At 30.0% G+C, this 9,512-nt stretch overlaps 1 long non-coding RNA gene across 1 annotated transcript; it reads right to left on the reverse strand.

Moving 5' to 3' along the window:
• Positions 1-5,838: 5,838 nt before the first annotated feature.
• LOC130947788 (uncharacterized) lies at positions 5,839-6,901 on the reverse strand. The gene is made up of 3 exons (XR_009072805.1): positions 6,671-6,901; positions 6,441-6,548; positions 5,839-6,356 (listed from the first exon to the last, which is right to left on the reverse strand). It is a non-coding gene; the product is annotated as an uncharacterized LOC130947788 (long non-coding RNA).
• Between the last annotated feature and the right edge of the window lie 2,611 nt (positions 6,902-9,512).

Raw genomic sequence — 9,512 nt, forward strand, 5'->3', positions numbered from 1 at the left:
AATCTTTTGCAGTGCTCCGCTTCTGTTCATGAACAGCACCGAATGAAATTGGTGCGGCCAATCTGCTGGAATTAGATCTGGAGATTCTTTAGGGTTTATTAGCTGCCATGGCTGCTTCGAGTGGAGTCAAACACCAAGAATAAGGAAAAAGGTATGAGCTTTCAACTGTTTCAAACGCGTTCTTGTGAGTGACGCCGCGGTTGAGGGTGGATAGGGTTTGAAGGAGGTGGTTGAGGAGGGAAGAGGAGAAGGTTTCGTCGGTGACGAAATCGAAGGTGAACTTCGTGTTGAAGCAGTTGTCTTAGATGCGCTTGTTGAGGGCGTCGCGGAGAGCATGGAAGTCGCTGGTGCTTCCAGTAGCATTGGAGAGAGAGAGAGAGGTCTGTGTGTAATTGTTGGAGGTGGGTAGGTTAATATGAAAGAGAAGAAGAAGACTTTTATAGGTTTTAATTAGGTTTACTTAATTAATTTTAAATTTTGAATTTAAAAATTTAAAATTAATTATTAATATAAATTAATGTGGTTTTGTTTAGTTTTTGGCTGGTAACCGCTTGGTTCCATATACTTTTCCTTAGTAGTATCATTTTTAAAGGACATTACTTTAATGTCATTGTTAGTACTCCCTGAATGAATAAATATCTTGATTCTGTGAAACACAGCAAGAAAAAACTAGGAAAACAAGCCGTTGAAGAAGGAGAAGAATACGCGACTAGATCTCTTCCTTCAGTTACACACTTTTATATATGTCCATAAAACAAAATCGGATCCTTCGATTAGGTTAACCGGATTCAAAAAATATAAAAAAACTAAATCGTACCCTCCGATTTGATCCCCCATAACGTTAAAAAAATTAGCCACCACAAACAAAACGGAGGGTCCGAATTGCACGATTCAGATTACAAATTCTTGCAACTACAAAACGGACCATGCGATTTGTGAAGCAAAATTTCAAGACCAAAGAACTCGCATGGTCCGAGTTGTTATACTTTTGGTTCAGAAAAACCTATTTCACATTTTTGTCTTGTACGCCATAACTCCATATCTAGGTTTAGCGCACTCAAACCTTCCATATCCATAAAATTGAGCCTCAAATAAATTTTTAATTATTTGTGTTGTTAGACAAATAGATTCTAATGAGAGGTATTAGTTGGAGTCCATCTATTTGTTCCGCTAAATGTAGTGTTTAATAAAAACTTATTTGTCTTGCTTTTGATACGTGACATCATTACGGTCACATCATCTACTTAATGGTTACTTAAGATTTTTTCGTTTATAATCAACGATTTAAAAGAACTTATTTGTCTTACAAAAATAAAACTTAGAGACTTTAAATACAAAAAAAAAAAAAAATTAAAGACAAAAGTATTTGACATAAAAAATTTTAAAAATCTTTTTAAATATATATTCTTTTAAATATTTGAGACAAATAAAATAGGAAAAAGTATTATAAAAAAAATAATACTTTATTCTTTTTAATTATGATCTTTGAAAAAATATTTTGGGTTAAGCTTGTTTAACCAACCATTCTATTATTTGGAAGCAAATTAACAAGAGAAATAAAATATTTTTTTTACTAGTCTAAAATAACAAAAATATTACGGACAAGAAGCAGATATTTCATATTTAAACAATTTTTTAACAAAAATAAATCATAATATTATTATAAAGTGTTATTTGTATCCATATAACATATAAAAAATAAAATTTTTTCATAAATAACCTTTTACAAAATATCTCAAAAGCACTTCTTAACTTGTTTGCTTAATGGAAGTTTATATATTATTCTTCCAACATTAATTAGTGAATAAATTAGTGGCAGAAACTTTAATTTGACAAGTTGGGCTATGGCTGAATCAAGCGTTGGCGTTAAGAAAAAAAATTTGCCGAATAAAATTATGAGATTGACTTCTAAATTCTGATGATGAATTTGAATCTAGCACATCTGAGAGCACCATTAATTAAATAACATTATCTCCCAATTGGAGGAATTTAATTTAATTAATCACTCGACAATCATTTTTGACAAATTGAGCCAACGCACGTTAACATTTTGACTTTCATCGATTCCCGCTTAATTAAAAAAATATATTTATATAAATATTTGTGTTAAAATTTAAAGGAGGAAATTTTTTTCCAATTTTGGTATTGTTTCAAACTTTCGTTAAAAATACTATAAGATTTGAATGAAGTAGTACAACTCCATTAGAATTATTGATTAGCATGTGTACTAATTACCTTTTCAATTGTGACTTTTGGGACTTCTAATTAAATGCAAATTAAAATGTGATTAAATACAAATTATTAATACAAGAAAAAAATATTTGGTGAAGGTGATTGTCGAATAAGCTGAATTTCAAGCTACAAAAAATTGGGTTTAACAGAAGCTAAGCATATACTAATGGTTGGTAATATGTTTTAGATGTAAAGTAACTACAAATGGGATTGTGTGTTAGTTTTTAATTAAAGTAATGGTTGTGTGTACCACTCTATTTAGTATTTATCTTGTTCCTTATGACAATACTGAAAGAGACAGGGTAATTGGAGAAATATTTTTCCTCTTTTTAAGTCAAGAAGCTATAAAATAAATGGTAAAAGAAAATCAAACTCTTTTTACTAGTAATAAATTGAAATTAATATCAAATTAAGATGGCATAGAAATAAAAGGTAAAGTAGCCATAAAATGGACAAGTAAAAATTAGCAAACAAGCTAAATTAGCAAACAAGCACTGTCTTATCTCGTTTTTTTTTTTTAAGTTAGAAGTAAGACTTGAACTCATAATTTTTAGATAAATATAAAAAGATTATGTCATCTAAATTATAATTTATTGACATTTTATCTCATTTTTTATATAAACAAAATATGTTTAATGTATTATTTTATCTGTAAACTAGATACAATATTAATTTTCTTTATTTATCTCAACGACGAGATACATATATAGAAAACTCATTTAGTGAGTAGGAGTGTGCATGGCCTGACCCGAATATTTTAGGGGTTAATTTTGTGTGATTTCACTAAGTTTAGAGTCGGGTAAGGGTCTCAAAAATAGACGCGATCATTATTTTGTTTCGGGTCACCCGAACTCGACCCGGTAGTCCGGTCATCATACACAATTAATATTTTGTGTTATTAGTAATGGATGATAGCTATTCTTATGTAGAATTTAAGTATTGTAAACCTTAATATTTTGTGCTATTAGTCATTATATATAAGATTATAAATTAATATTTTATGTTTAAAATGCATAAGATTTTAGACTAATGCATAATATTGTGTTATTTGTATCGATTTAAATATTTGGTGTTATTAATATTAGTATTGATTATGGTTATGTTTTAATTATAGAAAATAGTTGGTTCTTGTTATATTTTTCTAAGTGAATTTTACCATGTCAAATAATGGTTAGAGTCTTGAAAATTTAGATATTTTCACATGTTAGCTTACAAGAAAATATCAAGGTAATGTAATATTAACGGTCCGGTTTTCACATAGTTTTTATCCGGTATAATTGTGATCCGAAAGTGTATAGGTTTCATTGGGTCTAGAACCGACTTCAGATTTAACAAATAGACCCAGTATATATTTTAGATTGAGTCTGTGTTACATCAAATTCGGTTTTACTCTACTCATGCACACTCCTAATAGTGAGAATGAAATAAGTAATAAGATATATAAACATAAATTTTTTTTGTGGGTGTCTATAACTATAATTATGATATTTATTTTATTTATTTAAAAGAATTCCAAAAATTGAGTATGTGGTCTGAAAAATAAATCAATACATTCGAAAGGAAAATATTAAGTTAGTTGTTGTCTCTATCCCAATCGCCTTCTAAGTTGTGTTTTCTTGTCACTCGTTTCATTTTAATTTTGATATTGATTTGTCTTATTTTCTTTTTTCGAAAAAAAATAAAACGTGCCTGTTTGAAGACATGAAAACTCGTAGTTGAGGAAGAATGGTGTGCCACGAAGCTTTTTTTTTTAATCTGCTAGTCCTGTCTACATCAAGCTTCAATGATTTAATTAATTAATTAATTAATTTCATACAATTTATTATTATTATTAACAATTAGCAATTTCATATGAAATTCAATTTGCAAGTGCCTTTTAATTATGCTTCGTGATAAGTAATAACTGATAAGCTTCTTCTATATCATAATAACAACTTGCTAAGCTAGCCCCTCCCCCTCTCTTTTTTTTTCTATACTAAAATTTATTATGTGATGATCTAAATTAGTTTTACAAATTTAATTTGATAGTCTAAACTAATTTTATAGATATATTTCATTACGTGTTATTACATACATTAGTAAAATTAATTTTTATAACTAATACATAAATAATTATATAAAAAATAAGTACAGTTAAATAATATCAACAATACATAAAAAGTAAACACTATTTTTATTTTGTTTTAAGGAGAGGCAAATGTAAATATTTTTAAATTTAAGGGTGTTTAAGTGCATTATTCACCAGTCATCACTCATGAGTTATGAGAGATGAAAAGAAAAGTTCGAAAAGTATTAGGAAAGAGAAAAAAAAACTAACATAAACAAAATATTTTAAGTGTTTTTTTTTTAATTTATGAATTCAAAATATATAATAAAGACACGACGAAGTTTATATAGTATATTTTTACTATTTTATCTTTTATATAACCTATTTTAGTTAATATATTTGGATTCTTTGCTTATATAAATATTTAAAACATATTAATTCTTAACTTTAGAAATATCTTTATGTCATTTTGCTTAAGCACCCCTAAAATAGGTTTGACAACCATTTGTAAAATGGTTTAGAAAAAAAAGAATGATGTGTAAGTGTGAGGAAAGTAAATTTATAAAGTGAGAGTGGAACAAATTGAGAGTGATTTTCATATAAGTGTTTTTCATTCCTTAAAAAAAAGTTTAACAGCAGTAGATTAGATTTAACAAACTTAGGAGGTACAAAATGAATATGATTGAAGCAAATGTAAAGACTAATTTCAATTGATAAGATCATTTTATTATTTATTATCGATCCAAATATTTGTCTAATGCACACATCAAATAATAAAATATATTATAAATAAATATTTGAATTCAGTGTATATTAATTAAATATAAAACATATATTTTAGGAGTTTGACGTAATTTAAAAATTATAAGTAATCATTACATTATTCAATAACGGATAGCATTCTAACACCAAAAATGCAGACGTGACGCGTGCTGGTGTCAGTATATATACCTCTCTCTTTTTAACTTATTTTAGAAATGTATCTTTTTTATAATTATATATAAAAATCATCATTTAATGCATAATTAGACTAATTGTAAATTATTATAATATAATTTTTAATCAAATATAATCAGTGACAAATTGACATTCATTACAAAAAAAACATTGAGTATCATCAGATTTGATAAATCTGTCGGTAACTAGTTTACCATCGGTTTGAATTTGACGGTATAAATGATGCTGAAAAATTATTACTGGCAAATTATTTTGTCCGACACTAATTATCGGGGAGATTTTGCGTCGAATTTTGTAATTAATGCAACGAAAATAAGCGGTTGATTACTGGCGGAGAATTTTGGCCCCATATTATGTTTTGTGGCACTTAATTACCGTCGGATTATTCTGCCGGTACGGTTTTTTATTCTTCTTTTTTGCACAATTAGTAGTCAAATTAAAATTTTTGTTTACAAAATTAGGATACAAATTCAAAATTACCAAAAATCAACTAATGATTTTATTAAATATCAAGGGTCTGAATATAATAAATGGTCAAAAAAGTAAAATACAATGAAATAGACATAAAATAAATTAAATTCCTAAATCCTACGTATCCCAGTAATCGTTGCGTCGTCGTCTTCCCCCGTTGAGGCGGCGGACTAAGAGCTTATGTCGATGCCACACTAGCAGCGCCGCTGCCTCTAGCGCGCATTTGGTCGTTGTACATCACCATCTGGTCTTGTAAATGCTCTAGCTACTCCAGCTTTTTCATCAGCTCCGATCTGATGGCAACGGTGTCTCCCACGAATGCAAGAAACTCGTTGTACCTCTGTTCAAACTGCTGAGTTTGTTGGTGAAGCTCCTATGTGAGCTTCTACACCTACTCCCTCAAATCAACAATTTCTTTGGGATTGGCAGGGCTAGTGGTAAAGGCAGAGGCAGATGAAGTTGCCAATGTGGAGGTCCGAAGGCCGCTGGCGAAGAACAACCCCAACCCATAGATGCAATTCTTGTAGGGCTCAGAAGTAGTCTCACGCCAAACCCTATCAGGATCTACGACTGAGGCATCAAAGCCGAGATCGTCCCCACTAGGTTGAGATTGTTAGGTTGCGACCTCCAATCTTTACGTGTAGTCGTTCTGTATAACACACATTGTGATTAGAATGATAGTTAATTGCTTTAAACCGAATATATTTCAAACATAGAATTAATTAAAACTCACATAATGAGCCACAGATCGCTCATCATCAAATCTCTCCTTGTTGGCCTTCAATGTATAGGTATACTTGAAGGTCTCCGCCAATATCGCCTCACGCTCCAACGACTTAGACTACACATATTGAAACCAACTGATAAAATAAATTAGTAACAATTAATTCAAGTAATAGTTAACAAAGATTAGCAAATTACATACTAGTTTACTCTTCGTCTTCATAAAAGTCGCCGACCTACCGGTATACTTCGACAACCTCGGCGAAGTCCTATTAGTTCTGTTCGTCAGACGATGACGCTTGAACCCCTCATCAGTACTAAAGTGGGCGTCCAGTTCCTTCTTAATATCTGGACGGATCCAAATCATGAGGTGGTCACGCCCGGCACCCTTGACAAATGTCTTGCATCATCTGCTAAAGTTGCCTAACTATCTGATGGTCATAGATCTTCCTGATGAAGATATCATATTCCATATCCCATATAAATTTCTCCTGCACAAAGTAATTCAATAACATTAGTTATTCGAAATAAAATACAGTTAAAATACAGTTGATTCAACAACATTGGGTTACTGTCCACTTTTAAAACCGTCGCTCGTTGGTCTCAGCAGGGATCTTTGTGTAACTCGACCATGGGTTGTCGCACATGGACTTAATCACATTGGAGATCTCCTGTGTACATGCATTGTTTGGGACAAACCTATCAATGAAAGCCTTAAGATTAGAAACACATAAAAATACAAAAAACTTAACAAATTCAAAATAGATTGCGAATAAACGACATTAAAATAGAATGTACTCATGCCTGCATGCCATCAGGCCAAATCTTCATCCATATGACGGACGCTGGTGGAGGTGCATCTGGCTGGGACGCATTAGAGGAATCACCTACCACGGGCTTTATCATTGGAGCTATAGGGGGTGGAGGGGGCGTGGTAGAAAGAGCTACGTAGTTGACTTTTGGGACCATGATAAACTGCTGGTCTGTGGGACCCGCCTGTGATGTCACAGGGGTCGACAGGGTAGTCGGGATTGAGGGTGATGACTGAGAAGTCCTTGGGGTACTGGTGGAATCCCCCTTTACCACGACCATGAGACACACTCGTGACACCTCTGCTACCTGTTATTGTCATATCTGCAAAGAGAATACCAATTAACATAATCAATATATATACAACACAAATCCTTCAATATTTATATTATTTTAAAAAAAATTTTGACATAACCTCTTCTAAAATTGGACATATATCTACTTTTACGGTTTCCACAAATCCAATCAACCGCAATCTACAACATCAATCACAACTCAACTAAATTTACAACAAATCCAGCAGAATATATTAACTTGTTTACACTATTATATACATTTATAAAGATATCATATATTAACTTGTTTATACTGTTGTATACATTTTTGTTTAGTTATACTAAAAAATTTCAACAAATAATTGTTATGCATGTTCATCCAATCATCATAAGGTTTATTTGGCAATAATGACTTTATAATATATTACTTCATATTTATTTATAATAGTTTCATATTTTTTATGCATTTATATAGATTAACATATTGAATACTCAATTAGAACTAATCCTTTCCGTTCTCATTAATTCATAGAAGTTATTACATTCCATAAATTTTAAGACACAACTACTAGCATAGATAATATATGATGATTTAGGTACAATATATAATTAATACAATTTCTACAATACTAAATTTATATTTTTAAATATCATAAGCAAGTAAATACTGTAAATTAAACTTAATAGCTAAAATAATATTTGATAGATATAAATTCCAATTCTTATAAAATCTCCTTATCTTATTATATGACCTAATCTTCACACGAGATGATAGATTCCATGCTAGTTATAAGATTGGTGTGGTTAGACAACAACTTAATCTAAAGAATCACAAATGGCCCATTATTTTTGCTGTATTTTTTTTAATAAATTGGATTTTTTTTCCATTTTCGTTCTTAATATCTATTTTGATTCCTGAATTATTTTTTTCAAAGATATTTGAATATTAGGTGAATTATCCCAAATGAATTTGAATCATTAACTTTAAAAGTTTCATGCTCATAAATTCTTCTCCAAAGTTGATATTCCTCTATTCCGTTTCAGTATACTATTTCAGAATTTTTCTCATCCTATCGATATTTTAATATCTTATTAAATTTGATTTTTTTCCGTTATTTTTTCTCTTGATTTTGAAGTGGAAAGAAACATAAAAATAATCTTTTTTAAATTAGTATATTTGACTTTTATTCTACTTATTCTCATCATATTTATGTTGCATTAAATTTTTAGTGATGGATTACTTAAAGTAAAAATATATTGGCATAATAAACATGAGATGTTGAATTACGATATTTTATTTCTTGATCGATAGCATGTTTTAGATAGAATTTGTGTAAGTTAATAGAAGCAAAAAGAGAATACCTTCAAACTTTGAGAATAGATTGAATGAGAATGGATTCGTAATTAGCAAAGTAGCAGGTGAAATTGAAGGCAGACATGATGAGTTGCTAAATGAAGCTGTTTATTATTTCTCTATTTTTCAATGAAAGCATGGCTTCTCACTGTTTAAGGTTGATTAAAATACAATTTTCAAACACAAACTTGACTGTTAAGGTTGATTAAGTGAGTACATGAATCCAAATGTGATTCAAGAGAGAAGCAATGAAATATTATTATAATGAAGCATCAGTTTTTTTTAATAAAACGGAAAGAGTATGCAAAGATAATAAAATTGTGAAAGAATAATAATGAAAGAAAAGAAAAGATGAAGAAATTTTATTGATTGTTGATTGATTGAATTGTTCATTATGAAGGTAAAACTAAGTATATATAAAGCATTGGCCTATGAAAGATAAAAGTAAATAAAGATAAGATAAAGATAAGATAGAGATAAAGATAAAGATAACTATAAGATAAGATAAAGATTAAAATTATAATTGAATTTGTGCATTCTGTTGGGCTGAATTTGTGGGCGGTGAGACGTCTTTATTGTTGTCATGGGCTAAGGTGGAAGAGTGATTTAATACGCCCCCGCAAGCTGGAGGATGAAAGATGTC

Source organism: Arachis stenosperma, chromosome 9 (genome assembly GCF_014773155.1).
Source record: "Arachis stenosperma cultivar V10309 chromosome 9, arast.V10309.gnm1.PFL2, whole genome shotgun sequence".
Lineage (NCBI taxonomy): Eukaryota > Viridiplantae > Streptophyta > Magnoliopsida > Fabales > Fabaceae > Arachis > Arachis stenosperma.